The following is a 20,819-nucleotide window of genomic DNA, read 5'->3' as shown; positions in this document are numbered from 1 at the left end:
GAATAGATCAAACAGATGTATAGTCTTGAAATCAGAAGTTAACCCTAAAAGCAAGTGAATTTAGGGTTGAACAGATCAAATGGTGGTGTTGGCAGAGGTGCGTTGGTCTGTTTATGGAGTTCAACGTCGTTGGTGGTACGGTGGTCCTTTATCTCCTCCCTCTTCACCTGAATCAGCCATCTCACCTCAAATCGATTCCCTGATCACTGAAATCGCCTCCACGATTCTCCCCTTTGAGCATCACATATCTCCACCACCCTGTGATGTTATAACTGTTCAGTGAGGTCATACTTTATAAATCGGGTATTCTTCACTGCAGATGTTGCAACCATTTGGTGAGGTCAAACTTTATGAATCAATTTAGTTTTCGTCATCTGCAGAAAATTGAGGTATGAGCAGGGAATTTCTATGAAATATCAGATCATGTGCACCGCCCTTCAGATACATCATTTATCATTGCTGCCACCTCATCCACATTCACATGGATCTAATCCTTGCGTCACGCTCACGAATTGTCACTAATGATGTGGAATATTGATGTGTACAAAATGCAACATATAAATTACATCAACTGAGGCATAAAACCAACCTATTTTAGTACTAATGTTGGAAAAAGCGCGTTTCTTTTTCCTTTTGAATTTACAGGACCGAATGAGCTTAAAAGAACAAAAAGAACAAATAAGCAGCCAAAACCAACATAAATACAAGAAGAAGGAATAACGTGACTTGCCTGACCCCTCGACAGCATCCACCAAAGCAAAAATAAGAAGACAAAAACTGACCACGGGGTCGTGCCCAGCCAGGCATGGGGTGTGGTCAGCCCTGACACAGCAAGACAAAGCTGCAGAAGCTTCTACGCCTACCACGGGGTTGTGCCCTGCTCATAATGAAGCGTGGTCAATTCTTAGATTTGCAGAATCTTGATAGTACTGTGAAGGACCACGGGGCCGTGCCCAGAAGACACGGGTCGTGTGGGGCCCTCTGCTGACAGCTGCATTTAATGAAGGAAGAGAAAAGGATGGCCACGGGTCGTGTCCAATGGACACGGGGCCATGGCCGGGGCTCTGTTCAGGCTATAAATAGCGGTGCTTGGTTCACTTTAAAGGCATCCCTTGGCAAACCACTTCTCTCCCATTTTGCCACCACTCCACCACCACTACAACACCAACACCCACCACCATCATCCATCTATCATCTTTAGAGTGTGTAGTAGTCTCGGGATCCAAGATTGATCGTAAGAGTTCTTGTCAAGCAAAGGCTATGTTTGGCTAATCTCTTACATCACTTGGTGAAGACAAGTCTTTAATGTGTTACTTTTGATTTTTAATCTTTCGGTACTTTTTAATTGGGTTTGTATTAATGACTTTAATAACTAGTTTCTTATCTTGAAAGTGAATTTTCTTTACCATTTCTTCATGATGTCATTGATTTGCTCATTCGTGTCTTTACGGTCTATATAAAGCGCGTTAACTACCTGGAAGGGGGTTAGGAGGGTGGTTTGGTAAAGTTCTTGTCTCGTTCAGTGTATAGATCCTGCGAGGACTTGGTTCAAGCTTACTAGGACCTCCTTCAACGCCCAACGGTATTGGATGGCGGGGGTGCGAATAGCTTGAACCCCTCATATGTAAACTACTATTAAAACATTAAACCGGCTTCTTGGGATTGTATCCTTGCTGACTCAAACCACTTAGCCGAGGGTAACGTCACCTTCAAAAGAAGGGCCTACCACTTTTCGCATTAATAACTTACTTAATTGTCTTTCAATATTCCGACCCTTTGGGATTGTATCCCTGCTAACTTAAACCACTGGGTTGAGAGTAATGTCACCTTTAAAAGAGGGGCCTACTACTATAAGTAAGATAATCTCTTAAAAAGTCCGAAAGTACAAAAATCATCAAAGGATACATTAAAGATGAGTTGGATCCAAGTGATTCTATCTTGTCTATTTGTTTTCATTTTATTTATCTTTTAATTTTTAGATTTATTTTCATGTTTAAAAACTCTTTTCAAAAAATTTACATCGATTAGACGTTGACGATAAACTGGTATTAAAAGCTCTTGTGTCCTTGGACGACCTCGGTATCTTACCAACACTATACTACACTTGCGATGGGTGGACTTGCCCAAGTGTGTGTTTAGTGTTAGTATAATATCGTGTTTTATAAATTTAAAACTTGACTAATGCGTAAAACGGGCTTAAAATATTAATAAAATCATATCACGCTTAACGCACACCAAGTTTTTGGCGTCGTCGCCGGGGACACAAGGATTTAAAGAAAGTTTAAAATCAACGGCCTAATTATTTTTAGCTTTTTTCTTATTTTTTAGGATTTTTTTCTTAATTTTTCAACTTCTGCAGAACTCAACACGGGTCGTGCCCGGTCAGACACGAGGCCATGCCCATCATTCTTACTGGCAGTTTTTGTTTTCTGAGTTACAGAAGATTAACCATGGGCCATGGAGGTGCACCACGGGGTCGTGCTGATCTCCCCATTAACTAGGGATCCAGAAAACAGCAACTGTAATACGACCACGGGGCCGTGGTGAAGAATCTGACCAACATTCTTTTTTGTTTTAATCGCAGGACTTAGAACTCAATTGCATGGCCTGAAAACTCTACGCGGTACATGAGCTCCAGTTCTGATAAAGACATCAAAGAACCTCTAGACGAACCTGAACGCTTTCTAAGAAAAAGACTAAAAGCCAAGAATCAAGAGAAAGCTTTGGGGGATCGAATCCCGATGGCGGATCAACGTACCCCAATGGATTACGTGCGACCCACAGTCGGTAACCTCAGAGCCGGCATCAATGCACCAAACGTCGATGCCAACAACTTCGTACTTCGGCCGCATTTGATCCAAATGCTCCAAAATTCCGCAACCTTCCATGGCCTACCCGATGAAGATCCCCATTTAAATATTACCAACTTTTTGGAAATATGTGACACCTTCCGGATCAACGGAGCATCAAATGACGTTGTCCGCCTCCAAATGTTCCCATTTTCACTAAAAGACCGAGCCAAGGCTTGGCTCAACACCCTCCAAGTGGATCGGTAAACACTTGGGATGAACTTGCGCAAAAATTTCTATATAAGTAAATCCCGCCCTCTAAAACCGCTAAATTAATGACTGAAATAAATACATATTCACAAGAGGTCGGGGAATCTTTATATGAAACTTGGGAAAGATTCAAGGAGCTATTAAGGAAATGCCCTCATCACGGTCTCGCAGTGTGGCAACAAGTATCCACTTTCTATAATGGATTATTGCCAAACACGAGACAAACACTCGACTCAAGCTCCGAGGGACTTCTAGGTAATAAACGCCCAAATAAAATCTACAATCAAATTGAGGAAATTGCTCAAAACAATTTTCAATGGCACACCCCCCGCGGCTCAAAGTCTATTGCCCTGGGCGCCCATAAAGTAGATGAGAACACCTCTTTATAAGCCCAAATCGAGGCCCTGTCCTCAAAAATATAAAAAAAATAGAAATGGCAAAAATGGCCTCGGTTATGGCTTGTGAAGGGTATGGAGGGCCACGTGAAATCATATACGCTACGCCTTGCTTCCGTACGTAGCTAGCAGCTTTCATCACTGAGATGAACTTCATTGGCTTGCTCAGCTTATCTCCTTTGATCAGGATCCTCTCTCCTGTTGGCTCACGAATCTCTACAAAATTCTGATCACATAGGATTCAGGCATGGTTGGCTACTAACCAATCCATTCCTAATACTACGTCGAATCCCGCTAGATTCATAGGTAGAAGATTTGAAGAAAACGTATGTCCTAATAGTTCTATATTTCCTTCTTGAAGTACTTCGCGTATATCGATAGGGTTTCCTTCGGCCATTTCTACCGTACAAGCTTGACTAAGCTTAGTTAAAGGTTGATTAAGAGCATGGAAAAATGCAGTATTTATAAAACTTTGGTTTGCACCAGAGTGAAATAATACTTTTGCATAAATGTCATGGATAAGGAACGTACCAGCGATTACGTCGGGGATCATAGATGCCTCTTGTGTCGTTAGCTAAAAAGCTCACGTGTTCTTCTTGTTGGTTTCGTCTGCTGCTTTTGCTTTGTTGTCAGGTGCCTTTGCTAATTTAGGGAAATTTGGCTTAAAATGCCCGGCCTCCCCGCAATTAAAGCAGATAGTAGATTTCTTTCTACACTTTTCTTCTCTGTGCCCAGGTATCTTACAGAAGTTACAGTACCTATTAAATTTTCCTGGGTGCCTTCTTTTGCAAAATTTGCAAAGAGGTGGTGCAAAAGACTGCCCGACTCCTTTCTTGAAGTTATTACCTGAGCGAAAACCTTGGGTAATCTTTTGAGCCAACTCATTTTTTCTATTTTCATCTCTCATACGAACTAATCAGTCAGTCAAGGTATTGGCCAATTCCACTACGTCGTCGATAGTCCAAGGTCTAGCAGCCTTGACTATATCGCGGATTTCGCTAATCAATCCCCAAATATAGTGAGAAATGAGTACATATTTTGGCGAAGCCAGAGTCGGTACAATTCTTGCATACTCGAAGAATTTGGATGTGTACTCACGTCACTTAACATCCACCATTCTATGGTTCGGGAACTGATTTACCATCTGTTCCTTTTCATAGGAAAGACAAAATTTCCTTTCTATCATTTCCTTAAACTCTTCCCAACTCATGGCATAAGCCATGTCGCTTCCTTTAGCTTGTAGAACAGTGTTCCACCATTCTAATGCCTCCTCTTTGAAGAGGTTGGAAGCATACATTACTTTGTCTTCTTCTGCACAGTTACTTATTTTAATAACGGCTTCTGTCTTTTTCTAGCCATCGCAGTGCAGCAGTGGCTCCTTCACTACCTGTGAATTCGGTTGGTTTACAGGCTAGAAATTCTTTATAAGTAAAACCAGTTGTCATTACTTTCATCTTTTTAGGAAATGGGGCTTTGATAATGTTATCATTGCCTCCATTTACGCTATGACTAAAACTGTCATCACGGGTGCGTTTGCTATTCTTAGCTTTGGAAGGTTCGACCGGGTTCTTAACAGCCGCTATGATTAAAGGGATAACATTAGCTATGCCCTGGGCGATTATGTTTTCTATATCTTCTTTATTCAAAGATTTTTCCTGATTATTCTGGCCTGATTGGTTCACTTCGTTTACCATCTGAATTTCAAACATTATATTTAGATTAATATCACAAAATAGATAACAAATAAACAAAGCATTGTAATTACAAATACAAACTGAGTCAACACATATAGCCAAAATTGTCGATCATTGCGACATTTAGATTTATATATATATATATATATATATATATATATATATATATATATATATATATATATATATTATGCTTCGATACACAACCACATATTTACATATATTGATTTATTTATTATTAGGTGATATATTATTATTATTATTATTATTATTTCACAAACTATTAAATATTATACAAACACCCATTCTATTGATAGACCGCCTTTAGAAGTTGAACTCCCGCTCGTCATACTTCCAGATCAGGCTCTCACCCACTGACTTGATCCGATTCCCTGCATCCACCAACTCTTCACCATAATGGCGCAGGTCAGCAACATTGTCGGGGTTCATGGGTGGAAAGGCAGCAGGAGCAGGTTCAAAACTGTGGGTAATTTGGGTTTGGTTTATTCATTAAGTTCTAAAAAGCCCAATCATTCGTCCACCACTCTTCAGCTTGATTGCGGTGTCACACCCCAACCGATGACGGAAACACCGGGGCATGGCACTGAGCGAAACAGATTGTCCAAGAGAAATCCATAACAACTAATATTACCGAATATATAATGTTAAGTCCCATACCAAAACATATCAAGCAAAATAATTATTACAGACATATTATCTCAAAAACAAATAAAACTGTTCTGATGACTCAGATTTAAATTGTTCGTTTCTAGACTCTTCCTACTTGATTCCACATAGCAAGCAAGCATCCTAAGCACCTGTCACATACGTTAAAATAAAGTTAATACACATAGTGTAAAGGTGGGCAAACAAGTTTGATAATAGTAATAGAGTTCGAAATCGATTACGCATAACCAGCATGAAACATGTATAATGTGAAGGCAAGTAGGTTATCGACAGAGAAATATGCACAGACATGACTGCGAATTATAGAATGCACAACACATATCCCCACTTGGACACGTGAAGTAAAGCCCTTAACAACCCCTGTCCACGACAGGTGCTGAGTCCAAACTATAGTACTATCGTTGCTAAGGTGTCAGGCAATAATCCCTATGTTAACATAACATACAAGCATTCATCAAATAACACGTAACATACAATAACGGTTAGCGTATAAATAGTGTTTGCGTTGTGTGTCGATTGTGATTTAGAATAAGTAACGTATGTAACACCCAAAAGTGCGTAAAGCAAAAAGGGATCGAGTATACTCACAGATTGTGTTTAACAAGTGAACTCTCTCTTGGATTGAAGGGAGCACTGTGAGAGATTAGCCTGAATAGTTAATGATTGCATAAACGATGAGCGGCGCATAAAACGGTGCAAAATTGACCAAGTGTCGGATGGTAATCCGATCGGATGGCCAGTCGATCGGATGTCAATCCGTTCAGATGGTCATCCGATCGGATGGCCATTCGATTGGATTGACATTTGTTTGGTAAGGATGTGTTTGTGTATGATGGCTTTGAAGTTTTCATTGTAGCATTTTGAAAACAGAGAAGTATCTCTACCCTTCAGGTCGGTTGATCGAACGGTCGTTCGATCAGATAGCGATCCGATTGGTAGGGCACTTAGTGAGAACAAGTTCACAGCAGGATTGTTACGCGATCGGATAGCAATCCTATTGGGTGGCAATCCGTTAATTACTGATGATCTTTGAAAATTATGAAAATGATTAAGTATCGAAGTTCCAAATGTTACATGGTCGGATAGTCGTTCGATCAGATGGCTATCCGATCAGACGGTAATCCGTTCGACGTTCAGATCCTTGAAAAGTTTAAATAAAAGTTTAAGTGTGGAACCAAGTGTAAGCCGATCGGATGGCTGTTCGATCGGATGGCAATCCGTCCCAACGACCCGATCGTCTTTGACACTTGATTGTTTTGAAAGTTTTGCAGTTTTGATCGAGACGGTGTGATAATGTGCTAAACAATAGAAACCCCATCATGACCTAAGTGGTCCGATCGAACAGGAATTACCCTAGTTCGGTCAGTCAACTGTTCAAGACGGTCGTTCATGTTTAACCCGAAATCGGTAATCTCTTTGATAGAAACCATATCTTGAACAGACACATCACTAAGAAGGAGTAGAAGATCAGAACGAGCTCCGATTCTATCGGTTTTGAGTGCATTGAGTGTAAAAGAGTTGAAAGAAAGTTGGAAAACCATCTTTCAATCCTTTTAACCATGAATATGTGTAGATCTATGCGAAAACATTATTTAATCTTGTGGAAATCCTTCAGATCTGAGTTGTTCTTGGTGGAATGAGGCCAAAACTTGAAGTTCCTAAGAACTCCATGATGACATCATCCTAGAACACCCCAAATCCATTGATTTCACAGTTAAAAGTTGAGATTCAAAAGAGAAAATGATGAAGAAGTGCGTCTAGATCATAGAAGTACAAGATTTAAGTTGAAAACTTACAAGAATCGCGAGAAATCGAGGGAAAAAAGGCTGGAGTGCGGCTGGTCGAGTGGAGGAGCTGTCACATCACAAATGATGTGACAGGAGGGTATTTATAGGGTTTCCAAAAGAGGAAAGTGCCCAGGGTCGGATTGGCCACCAATCGGATGGCAACTCAATCGGATGGCCACTCGATCGGTTGGCCACTCGATCCTGGTGTCCGTCATGTTAAGTTTCAGTCGTTTCGATTCGCGTGTTGAGCGTTGCGATGCGTTTCGAGCGAGCGATGTGATAGATTAATAATAAACACACAAATACTATATCTAACATACAATCATCATAAACAACTGGCGTTTAGCGTTTGCGATTCGATTGCGATAGATTTGCGATTGCGTTTTGATTAATCACCACAAACAGAAACATAATTAAACATGCACAAGTAACACATAAATAGCACACACACGTAAAGCAATATCCAGAATGCATAATTCGAGTTGCGAGTGCGATTGCGATGCGATAAGCGATAAAACATGCGATAAACATCGATTTAACCTCGATTATTAATAGATACTCCACATAATACAACTAAAGCAAATAAAGTAAAAGATTCGATTACAAGTCAAACAGTGGTCAAAGAAGGAGTGAGAGATCGTAATTAGCAATCTTTTCTTCCTTTGACTTCAATCTTGACTTTGACTTTGACTTTTGAAACAGGGGGTGTTACAGCCTCCCCTACTTAAGGGAATTTCGTCCCGAAATTAGGCTTTAGCCGTAACAAACAGTTGCGGGTACTTCGCCTTCATGTCGCTTTCGAGTTCCCAAGTGAATTCTGCGCCTCGTTTGCCTTCCCAGCGAACTTTCACAATGGGAATGCGTGAGCGCCTGAGCTGCTTGGTTTGTCGGTCCATGATCTCGACAGGCTTCTCCACGAAGTGTAATGTTTCATCCACTTGAAGATCCTCCAGTGGAACGTTTAAATCATGCTCAGCCAGACACTTTCTGAGGTTCGAAACGTGGAAAGTCGGGTGGACGTTGCTAAGTTACTCCGGTAGTTCGAGTTTGTAGGCCACTTTTCCGATCCTTTCCAGAATCTTAAAGGGTCCAACATATCAAGGCACGAGCTTTCCTTTCTTGTCGAATCTGACCACACCCTTCCAAGGTGATACCTTTAGGAGTATGTGATCGCCAACGTCAAATTCAAGGGGCTTGCATCGTCTATCGGCGTAACTGATGTGTGTAAAACGCAACATATAAATTACATCAAATGAGGCATAAAACAAACCCTTTTAAGTACTAATGTTGGAAAAAGAGTGTTTTTGTCTTCCTTTTGTATTTTCAGGATGAAATGAGCTCAAATACACAAAAGAAGCAAAAAGACAGCTAATTCTAGCATAAATACAAGAAAAGGAACAAAAGTAGATTGCCCGAACCCTCAACGGCATCCTCCCAAGCAAAGAAGAGAAAACAGAAGACTGAACACGCCCCGTGCTCAGCCAGCACGGGGCCGTGCCCAAGAAGCAGCAGAAAAGACAAACCTGTAGAAGCTTCTATTGCCCACCACGGGGCCGTGGTGAAAGTACAGCAGGCGCATTAATTGTAATTGCGAATTACAATTAATGAAGAGAGAGAGTGTCAGACGGGCACGGGGGCGTGTCCAGCGGACACGGGGCCGTGCCCAGCCTTCTGTTCAGCCTATAAATAGGAGTGCTTGGTTTCATTTCAACTCATCCCTTGGCACACCACCTCTCTCACACTTCATCCACCACCCACCACCACCATAACACCATCATCCACCACCATCATCCATTGTCCATCGTAGAGCGTGTGAGTCGTCTCGGGATCCAAGATTGATAGTAAGAGTTCTTGACAATCAAGGCCATGTTTGCCTAAGTCTCTTACATCACTTGGTGAAGACAAGTGTTTAGTATAATACTTTTTATTTTTAATCTTTTGCACTTTTTATTTGGTTTTGTATTAATGACTTTAATAACTAGTTACTTATGTTGAAGATGATCTTTCCTTATCGTTTGTCCGTGGTGTCTTGGCATTATTTTACTGTCTGTATAAAATAAAAGATTTTCACCATTCATATCTCCACGATCTATATGGAGGTATGTTGGCTTCCTGGTCGGGGGTTAAGGGAACGGTTTGGTAAGGGTCTTGCCCTTGTTCAGCATTTAGAGGTCCTGCAAGGGACCTGGGTCAAATTTAGTAGGATCTCCTTCAATGCCCATAGGTATTGGATGGCGGGGATCCAAACTCTTTGACCCCCTCATAAGTTAACTACTATTAGTACTATAACCCGGCTATTTAGGACTGTATCCCTGCTGACTCAGACTACTTAGTCGAGGGTAACGTCACCGCCAAAAGCGGGGCCTACCATAATTTGCATTAATAACTTAATTCATTATCTTCCAATAATCCAACCCTTTAGGATTGTATCCTTGCTGACTCAAACTACTGGGTTGAGGGTAACGTCGCCTTCAAAAGAGGGGCCTACTACAATAACTAAGATAATCTCTTAAACAAGTGCAAAAGTGCGAAAATAATCAAAGGTTATACTAATACACGAGTCGGATCCAAGTGATTCATCTTGTCTATCTGTTTTTATTTTATTTTTATTTTTCAGCATTTAGTTAGTTTTATTTTGCTAGTTTAAAACCTTTTTCTAACTTTTTGATTTGATTAGACGTTGAGGATAAACCGGTACTAAAAGCTCTTGTGTCCTTGGACGACCTCGGTATCTTACCAACACTATACTACGTCCACGATGGGTGCACTTGCCCATATGTGTGTCTAGTGTTAGTAAATATCGTGTTTTATAAATTTAAAACTTGGCTAAAAAGTGTAAAAGGGCTTAAAATATACATTAAAAATATATAACACCTCGCACACATCAAGTTTTTGGCGCCGTTGCCGGGGACACAAGTATTTTAAGAAAGTTAGGAATCAACGGCCTAATCATATTTTTATTTTTCTTTTTAAAATTTTTAGGATTTTCTTAGTTTTTCAGCTTCTGCAGAGCTCAGCACGGGCCGTGCCCGCTGAACACGCCCCCGTGCTCAATCATTGGAACTGGCAATCCTGTTTTAAGTCAGACAGTAAGCTGAACACGGGGCCGTGCTCACTCAACACGCCCCTGTGCCCAAGATTCTCTTACTGAAAACAGAACCGTTAGATCCCGGTGGTTGGTAATTTCTGACATAAACATGAGTGATAGTAATTCTTTTTACTTTCGGCACTCTTATGGTATGTGGTGTCAATTATGTGGAGGCGAACATGAAGAATTAAAATGTTACTTTCTAAATTATAGGCCCCACTATATAGACCCACCAATCCCTTATAACCTTAAGAGGGGCGAAAGTAAAAATAAGCACTATCTCTCCCTCGAATGCGCCCAGCCAGATATTCTATGGGAAATGCTCCTTGACGAGTTATTTCAACTAGAAGAGCTAATTCTAAATTGGTCAAAAGAACTTAGGAAGGATTTTATTGATCCGCCCCAAGACGATGACCATGAAGAAATGTTGGAACCGCATTCCGACAACCTCGTTGTTTCCGAAAATACCTTCATACCTAGAAAAGACTTGGACGATAGTCGTCCCTGTGCCGATTGTGCCGTGAAGGACTCCCCATCGACTTCGTTCGGTGCATACATAAACCTGAGCGATTCGGCATACACCTTCTTTAACGAGAGCCCGGGAAAGGGTTGGACTTGTCCACCTAGAATGAAAATAGGAATTACCCTCACCGACAACCTCTTGCGTTCTCGTCTTAGTCTAGGACAATTTAGGTATCTTAGGCACGTTGGGGTTGTTCCATCCAGTAAGGAACCACCCGACATCAATAAGATCCTTAGGGACAACAAAACTCCATAAGACAGCCTCCAGACACGGGGCCGTGTCCGGTCAACACGCCCCCGTGCTCACCTAAAAGATTCTCTGCTGATTTTGTCAGAATACGGACAAAATGTGTCAGGATTTTCTCTGCACACGGGGCCGTGTCCAGTGCGCTGTCGTTTTCTTTAAATGCAGCCTGATTCCTGCTCATTTTTTACCACTTCACTAGACAGAGATTCCTGGGATCTTCACCTATACCATCCTAGGTAAGTGCTAAAAGAAGGTTCCCAAGGACCATCTTGTCCTTTCCACTTTTGTTCATTTCCCCTTCTTTCAAAATTTTTCAACATCTCCTCCATGGAAGCTTGGAAACTCTATGACTCCAACCTTCTATGAAGAGTTTGTAGGATTATTTGCTACGGATTCTTGTTTAAAGTTAGTTGTATAACTTTGTTTTAAATTATCTAAGTTTAAACCACAGTTAAAAATCATGAAAATAATTTAAAACCCCAAGAATCCTTAGCCAAAAATCCTGCAGACAAATGAACACGGGGCCGTGCTCAGCGAGCACGGGGCCGTGTCCGAGGTACTGTTTTGCAAAAATTTAGCTTTCTTCGGTTTCTTTCACAGAAAATGGCCAGCAGAACAAGCGGATCATCTTCAAGAGGTAACCGAAATGGGAGAAGGTCGTCCACAGCAGAAGACTCCCTGGTGAACTATGTTTACGCCTTGAGGGAGGCCATAGACGAAATGACAGGAGTAGAGGAAGCGTTAGTGGACCGTATTAACCATCTGACGGTGGGATTGGAGGGCTGTCTCCGAGAAGTAAACCTCTTGCACCAGAGGTTAAACCTTCTCGCTTCCCCGCCTTTGGTTCCCATAATAACCCAAAGAGCGTGGAACATAGTGCCCGAGGTCATCATTCCAGCCGAATGGTATGCCATGCACCAAGAGCCTCCGCAAAGGGTGGTGCAAGGAATCCCGGTGAATGTTCCTCCTCAAGCCACTGAGGAAAATGAAGCCGCTTTTTTCCTTCCAAGGGAGATAGAAGAATGGCTTTGAACAACATCCGAGGAACCATCGGCTAAAGGTCTTACTACATCAGGAAACTATTCCCGAAATTTTCCTAAGAAGTAGAGCCCTTTATGATAACCTCGTGTATCTCCTTACCTATTTAGTAAAGTTTTTATTTGTTTTATTTAGAAACTATATGTATCTCTCTAAGGTTGCAATGAAATGTTGGTTTTCTAAAGTTTGATGGTTTATAATAAATAAAACACACTCGTGGTGGTAATGGATGAAAAAGGGAATGAGAAAAAATGGCCCCATGCACAAGAACGAGGCAACCCGACACAAATCTCCATTACAGAAGGCTCAACACGGGCCGTGCCCAACCAACACGGCCCCATGCTGAACCACCTGCAGAAAAACGCCCAGTTCAAGCAACTGGACACGGGCCGTGTTCACCAGACACGCCCCCGTGTCCAGGCTTCTGTCTCATTTCTCTAATTTCTGTTACTGGCACCTGAACACGGGGCCGTGTCCGGTCCCCACGGGGCCGTGTCCAGACTGCCAGTAACATAAATCTTTGCTTTTTAACACCACATTACACATCCAATCAACCTAAAAATTTATTTTTGGGACACATTGAGGACAATGTGTAATTTAAGTATGGGGGGGGGGAAGCTAACACCTTGAAATTTTGCAAGTCCTAACAACAAGCCTTACACAAAACTCTATTGGAACCGCTAAACACCCCAAATTTTTTCAAAATTTTTCGTTTTTTTTACTTGTCTAAAGTTTAAGTTAGGAATCCTAAGATTAATAAGGTTATATTTTTACAAATTTTACAACCGAGAGCGTCGTGATAACAAGAACCAACATAAGAAAATTATGATATGGCATAACAAGTCTAATTAAAATTTGATTATATATACTTGATCACATTAAAACCCATTCCCACAAAAGTGAGTTTTGAGCCTTTATTGAGCATACAAATTTACATCCTTAGACTAAATGCTCATTTTTTGTTTCTTGTGTGAATAGCCGCTTGGTTCTTACAACTCTAGAACTTGCCACGACGATTCATTCCCGGTCCTTACCAACTTAAACCCAAGTAAGTAAATGATAGAGGCATCAGGACTAACCATTTTTCTTTCCACACCATTATTTTTCATTTTTTTTACCACCTACCCAAAATCCCCCTAGTTAAACCCTTTGAGCCTAAACCTTTCATTTCTTTACCCTTTTCACCCACCAAAAACCCTTTTTATTTTCACCCTTTATTTTAGTAACAAGCTCGGTTTTTCGCAAGCTCGCTCTTTTGTTTGATCAATATATATATATATATATATATATATATATATATATATATATATATATATATATATATATATATATATATTTGAATGATGAAGTTAAAAACAAACAAAGCTATGAAAACAAAAGCTTGTTTGGAGAAATACTTCAAAATAAAAAGTCAAAACAAAAGTGTTTTACGAAAACCGACGCTTTTTACGCTTTTCGCCCTTTTACTAACCACTAACCAACCACCCACCTTTAGCCCAAGCCTAACCCTTCGCCCAAAAAGTCCTCTTGATATTTACAAAGGTATAAAGTTAAAAAGGAGGAGGATTGATTGCTTGGCAAGCTTATGGTAGGAATAAGTTCCATGCCGCTCTCGAGTGATTCACTAAAAAAAAAAATACACCTTCGGCCGAGTGTTGAGTGATTTCTCCCGTGAGGTATGTGAACTTGTATATAAATGAAATTTTAAAAAAGGCATGTTATACCCAAATAAGTAGTTTATCTTATGAAACGTTCTAAATAAATCATAACGAATAGGATTGTAAATAAATAAAAATAAAACCCAAAAAGATCTTGGATTCCCGACACTCTATGACAAGCCAAAAACCTTCTCTTCTACCCATTCCATTTGGGAGTGTAAGCCACATTTAAAGAGTTTTGCTTGAGGACAAGCAAAAGTTCAAGTGTGGGGGTATTTGATGTGTGTAAAATGCAACATATAAATTACATCAAATGAGGCATAAAACAAACCCTTTTTAAGTACTAATGTTGGAAAAAGAGTGTTTTTGTCTTCCTTTTGTATTTTCAGGATGAAATGAGCTCAAATACACAAAAGAAGCAAAAAGACAACTAATTCTAGCATAAATACAAGAAAAGGAACAAAAGTAGATTGCCCGAACCCTCAACGGCATCCTCCCAAGCAAAGAAGAGAAAACAGAAGACTGAACACGCCCCGTGCTCAGCCAGCACGGGGCCATGCCCAAGAAGCAGCAGAAAAGACAAACCTGTAGAAGCTTCTATTGCCCACCACGGGGCCGTGTCTAGTGAGCACGGGGGCGTGGCGAAAGTACAGCAGACGCATTAATTGTAATTGCGAATTACAATTAATGAAGAGAGAGAGAGAGTGTCAGACGGGCACGGGGGCGTGTCCAGCGGACACGGGGCCGTGCCCAGCCTTCTGTTTAGCCTATAAATAGGAGTGCTTGGTTTCATTTCAACTCATCCCTTGGCACACCACCTCTCTCACACTTCATCCACCACCCACCACCACCATAACACCATCATCCACCACCATCATCCATTGTCCATCGTAGAGTGTGTGAGTCGTCTCGGGATCCAAGATTGATAGTAAGAGTTCTTGACAATCAAGGCCATGTTTGCCTAAGTCTCTTACATCACTTGGTGAAGACAAGTGTTTAGTATAATACTTTTTATTTTTAATCTTTTGCACTTTTTATTTGGTTTTGTATTAATGACTTTAATAACTAGTTACTTATGTTGAAGGTGATCTTTCCTTATCGTTTGTCCGTGGTGTCTTGGCATTATTTTACTGTCTATATAAAATAAAAGATTTTCACCATTCATATCTCCACGGTCTATATGGAGGTATGTTGGCTACCAGGTCGGGGGTTAAGGGAACGGTTTGGTAAGGGTCTTGCCCTTGTTCAACGTTTAGAGGTCCTGCAAGGGACCTGGGTCAAATTTAGTAGGATCTCCTTCAATGCCCATAGGTATTGGATGGCGGGGATCCAAACTCTTTAACCCCCTCATAAGTTAACTACTATTAATACTATAACCCGGCTATTTAGGACTGTATCCCTGCTGACTCAGACTACTTAGTCGAGGGTAACGTCACCGCCAAAAGCGGGGCCTACCATAATTTGCATTAATAACTTAATTCATTATCTTCCAATAATCCAACCCTTTAGGATTGTATCCTTGCTGACTCAAACTACTGGGTTGAGGGTAACGTCGCCTTCAAAAGAGGGTCCTACTACAATAACTAAGATAATCTCTTAAACACGTGCAAAAGTGCGAAAATAATCAAAGGTTATACTAATACACGAGTCGGATCCAAGTGATTCATCTTGTCTATCTGTTTTTATTTTATTTTTATTTTTCAGCATTTAGTTAGTTTTATTTTTCTAGTTTAAAACCTTTTTCTAACTTTTTGATTTGATTAGACGTTGAGGATAAACCGGTACTAAAAGCTCTTGTGTCCTTGGACGACCTCGGTATCTTACCAACACTATACTACGTCCACGATGGGTGCACTTGCCCATATGTGTGTCTAGTGTTAGTAAATATCGTGTTTTATAAATTTAAAACTTGGCTAAAAAGTGTAAAAGGGCTTAAAATATACATTAAAAATATATAACACCTCGCAGACATCAGTAACTTTTCTGACGACTCCGAGCTTTCAACAGATTGTTCTAGAATTTGGAGGATTTTGTCAGTCGTTTCTTGCAATAGCTCAAGACCGGTTATTTGTGAGTCTCCGATCTCGTTCCATACAATAGGCGATCGACATTTTCTTCTGTATAATGCCTCAAATGGTGCCATTTGAATGCTGGAATGATAACTGTTATTGTACGAGAATTCGACTAAAGGCAAGTATGCGTCCCAATTACCACCGAAATCTATGACACACAAACGGAGCATGTCTTCAAGGGTACGAATCGTTCTTTCTGTCTGACCATCGGTTTGGGGATGGAAAGCAGTACTTAGATTAAGCGTAGTACCGAGAGCGGATTGAAACGTTTCCCAAAGACGCGAGGTAAACCAACCATCGCGGTCAGAGATGATGTCGCGAGGCGTCCCATGTTGACAAATGATCTCATTGGTGTAGATTCGGGCTAATTTTTCTACATTGTAGTCTTCTCGTATTGGCAGAAAATGAGCAGATTTGGTCAAGCGATCAACGACAACCCAGATGCTGTCGTGACTTGATGGCGTGCGTGGAAGTTTCGTTATGAAGTCCATAGCTATACTCTCCCATTTCCACATGGGGATCTCGGGTTGGACGAGTAAGCAAGAGGGTCTTTGATGCTTGGCCTTGACTTTCGAGCAAGTCAGGCACTTCGAAACATAGAGAGCGATATCTTTCTTCATGCCCAGCCACCAGTACTTGTAGCAAAGGTCCTGGTACATTTTATCGGCACCGAGATGAATAGAATATCGAGACTTGTGGGCTTCGTCCATCAGAATCTGTCGAAAATCGGTACGCTTAGGGATCCAAATTCGGTCTAGATAATGGAATATCCCATTCGACTTATTCACTAGCTGGGCTCCATCGTTGAGAATCCTTTCCTTCTTCAAAGTGCGCTCGGTGAAACAAACATGTTGGGCTTCACGGATGAGAGTTTCGAGATGATGCTGGGCTGGAACATTACGAACGCTATGCAAATAGTTTCGTCGGCTTAGAGCGTCGGCAATGACATTTGCTTTGCCGGGATGATAACGAATCTCACAGTCGTAATCATTGAGAAGTTCCACCCATCGACGTTGACGCATATTCTGTTCTTTTTGGCTGAAGATGTGTTGTAGGCTCCTATGGTCGGTGAAGACCGTACACTTGGTACCGTAAAGGTAGTGTCGCCAAATCTTCAACGCAAACACAACTGCGCCTAGCTCGAGGTCGTGGGTTGTATAGTTCTTCTCATGAATCTTGAGCCGACGATATGCGTAGGCGATAACCTTGTCCCGTTTCATGAGAACACAACCAAGACCAAGGTTCGAGGCATCGCAATAGACAACGAAGTCATCGTTTCCGTCGGGTAAAGCAAGGACGGGAGCATTGCAGAGCATATGCTTGAGTGTTTGAAAGGCAGTCTCTTGCTTAGTTCCCCAAACAAAAGGCTTGTCTTTATGCGTGAGAGAAGTAGGCGGCACGACGATTTTAGAGAATCCTTCGATAAATCGGCGATAATAGCCCGCTAATCTGAGAAAAGAACGGACTTCAGACGGGTTCTTAGGTGTAACCCAACTCTTAACAGCTTCGATCTTCGCGGGGTCGACGTGAATACCTTGACTATTGACAATATGACTGAGGAGTTGAACTTCCTCTAGCCAAAATTCGTACTTTGAGAACTTGGCACAGAGTCGATTCTCCTGGAGTAGCTCGAGGACCAAACGTAGATGTTGCATGTGTTCGGTTTTTGACTTGGAATAGATCAGGATATCATCGATGAACACGATGACGAAGCGGTCAACGAATGGTTTACACACGCGATTCATCATATCCATGAAAATCGCGGGTGCGTTGGTTAAACCAAAAGGCATAACAACGAACTCATAGTGGCCGTAACGAGTGCGAAAAGCGGTTTTAGGTATATCCTCCTCTTGAATGTGTAGTTGGTGATAGCCTGAGCGTAGATCGATCTTCGAGAAACACGTAGCACCTTGCAACTGATCAACCAAATCATCGATTCGAGGCAGGGGATAGCGATTCTTGATGGTCAGCTTATTCAATTCGCTGTAGTCGATGCACATCCGGAACGACCTGTCCTTCTTTTTGACGAAAAGGACTGGTGCGCCCAAGGAGAGGTGATAGGGCGAATGAAGCCTTTATCAAGCAATTCCTGGAGCTGACTCGAGAGTTCGCGCATTTTGGACGGTGCGAGGCGATAAGGAGATCTAGCAACAGGATTGGCTCCAGGAATGAGGTCGATATGAAAGTCGATATCATGACTCGGAGGTAATCCAGAAAGCTCATCAGGAAATACAAGAGGAAAATCACAAACTACAGGCACCTTGTCTATCTCCTTAACTTCCTTTTTCTCTGCTACTACAATGTGTGCCAAGAAAGCTTGGTATTCCTTGCGGTGATACTTGCTAGCCTGGGCACATGACATGAGTTGGAGTTTCTTCGACGCGACTTCACCGTAAACACAGAATTGATCACCATTAGCGAGCGAGAAGTGAATCATCTTATCGAAACAAACAACTTCAGCATGGTTTTCGCGAAGAAAATCCATGCCTACTATGACGTCAAAACTACCGAGCTGCATCGGAATAAGGTCGATAGGAAAGACGTGATTGTTGAGTTCAAGAGTACAATCACGAAGAATAGAATTGACAGTGACGGTTCTTCCGGTGGCAACTTCATCATCGAACGTCGAGGGGTGATGGGCGCGCTTACGATTAAGGCGCTTTTCGAATTCAAACGATACAAAACAGTTATCGGCTCCAGTATCAAACAAACACGAAGCATAAATACCATTCACAAGGAACGTACCATTGACCAAATTGTTATCGACTTGAGCTTGACGGACGTTGATGTTGAAAGTGCGGCCGCGGGCTGCTAGCTGCTGCTGCTACTGCTATTGCTGTTGGGGCTGCTGCTGCTGTGGCTCTTGCTTCACCACTCGATTGGGGCACATGTTTGCGAAGTGGTTGGGATCACCACACGCAAAGCAAGCTCTAGCATGGATCGCGGGTGCAGGAGCCACTTGTTGGCCTTGAGGAGCAGGAAGTAGAGCTTGTTGAGCAGGAGTTTCGCTTTGTGCTGGAGCTTGACGGGGAACTGCATGGCAGTTGGCGGTGAAGTGGCCGTACATGTTGCATTGCACACAGTATCTGCAAGCGATTCCCACTGGGTGGTGATAAGTACAAGTAGGGCAAGCCGGGTGAGGACCAGTGTACGCACTCTTGGCCAGCGGTGCGTTGGTGACCGGTGCCGCTACTTGGCGGTGTTGAGGCTGCGGTTGAGCAGGAACTGATTGGAGCGGGGCAGCATTGGTGACATCGCAATTTTTTCTACTGTTGTTGTTGTTCTTCCTCTTGCAACGAGAGGACTTTGAAGACTGCGGAGCGGCGGCGGCAGTTTCAGCAGTTGTAGTGGTGGCTTGATGCAGATTCTTGGAGGCTTTATCCCAGTAACCAGACATGATGTAGGACCATTATTGACAGTCAAGTGAGTTAATCAGAGCTAGATACTACTGTTTATGCAGCGGAAATACACAAACAACATGAATCAAAGTAGAAATTGAGTAGAAACAGAAGCAGATCACTTTAAACTGGTTTTCTCATTAATCTTTCACGAAAAAGTCGAGCAGCAGTTCGGCTACACAGTAAACATGCACATGCAAAATGAGAAAACACTTAGACTATATATAGGGGTGGGATTTCGCTCCAAATGACACGGAGTCATTTCGGGCGAAATCAACATGATGTGATTTCGCTCCAAATGACAACATGTCATTTGGGGCGAAATCAGGACATTACAAACCACAATTTACATATCAACCCCCTATACTTTACATAATTAACATTCCTAGACCCTATACATGATCAACTAAGACTAAGACGCAGGCTTTAGACATTCGTGCACCAATAAACTCCCCCTTGGATACAGCCGCAGTCTTCAGTCTTGTCTTCGGATCTTCATATAGCTTTGAACGTTTCTTCCCTTGACTTAGGCTTCCTCATAAGCAAGTTTCTTACTCGGTCAATCTCTTTCTTTCTTGCCTTCTCTTCGTCAGCTTGAATATTCATCCATTTACCTCTGTTTTCTTCAAGCTTTTGACGTTCATGTTCAACTTTCCTTTTCACTTTCTCTTCGAGCGACCACCAAGATGACTTCCATTTACTTTCAGAGTTAATACTTTTCTGAAAGCAAAGAGTAGCAACACGTTGAAACTGCATGGCCTGCTCTTTATCTTCAGCCTGATAGTGAATCTTGTTTATGAATAAACATTCAATATCCTTCGTAGAGTAATTTACGAGCCACATTGGATCATACACATGTATCCCTCTTATCTCCCCTCCAGCTCAATCAGTGATAACAGCCTCAGTCGAAATATAACTATATACCCAACCCAAGAAGCCTTTATAGAAATCCTGCTCCATCTTTGGCATTGGTATAGTCTTCATCGTCCTCGGCTTTTTGACATTAAGGATAGTTTCTTCAACTCCTGTTTCCAGATCTACCCTTCGCACTCTTTTAGGGTAATGCGGCTTCCAGTGTCGAAACTCTTTCAACGATTCAAACTTAATATACCCCCACATCGGAATATCATTTTTTCGCACAGGATACCCTAGAGTTCTTACTTTAGACAGCTCC

At 41.8% G+C, this 20,819-nt stretch overlaps 1 non-coding gene across 1 annotated transcript; it reads right to left on the bottom strand.

Moving 5' to 3' along the window:
• Positions 1 to 3,118: 3,118 nt before the first annotated feature.
• Positions 3,119 to 3,225, bottom strand: LOC118492737. The gene has a single exon (XR_004894739.1). It is a non-coding gene; the product is annotated as a small nucleolar RNA R71 (small nucleolar RNA).
• Between the last annotated feature and the right edge of the window lie 17,594 nt (positions 3,226 to 20,819).

This window comes from Helianthus annuus, chromosome 5 (genome assembly GCF_002127325.2).
Source record: "Helianthus annuus cultivar XRQ/B chromosome 5, HanXRQr2.0-SUNRISE, whole genome shotgun sequence".
Taxonomy (NCBI): Eukaryota; Viridiplantae; Streptophyta; class Magnoliopsida; order Asterales; family Asteraceae; genus Helianthus; species Helianthus annuus.
The sequence above is the reverse complement of the archived record's forward strand: the minus strand, read 5'-3'. Positions and strand labels throughout refer to the sequence as shown.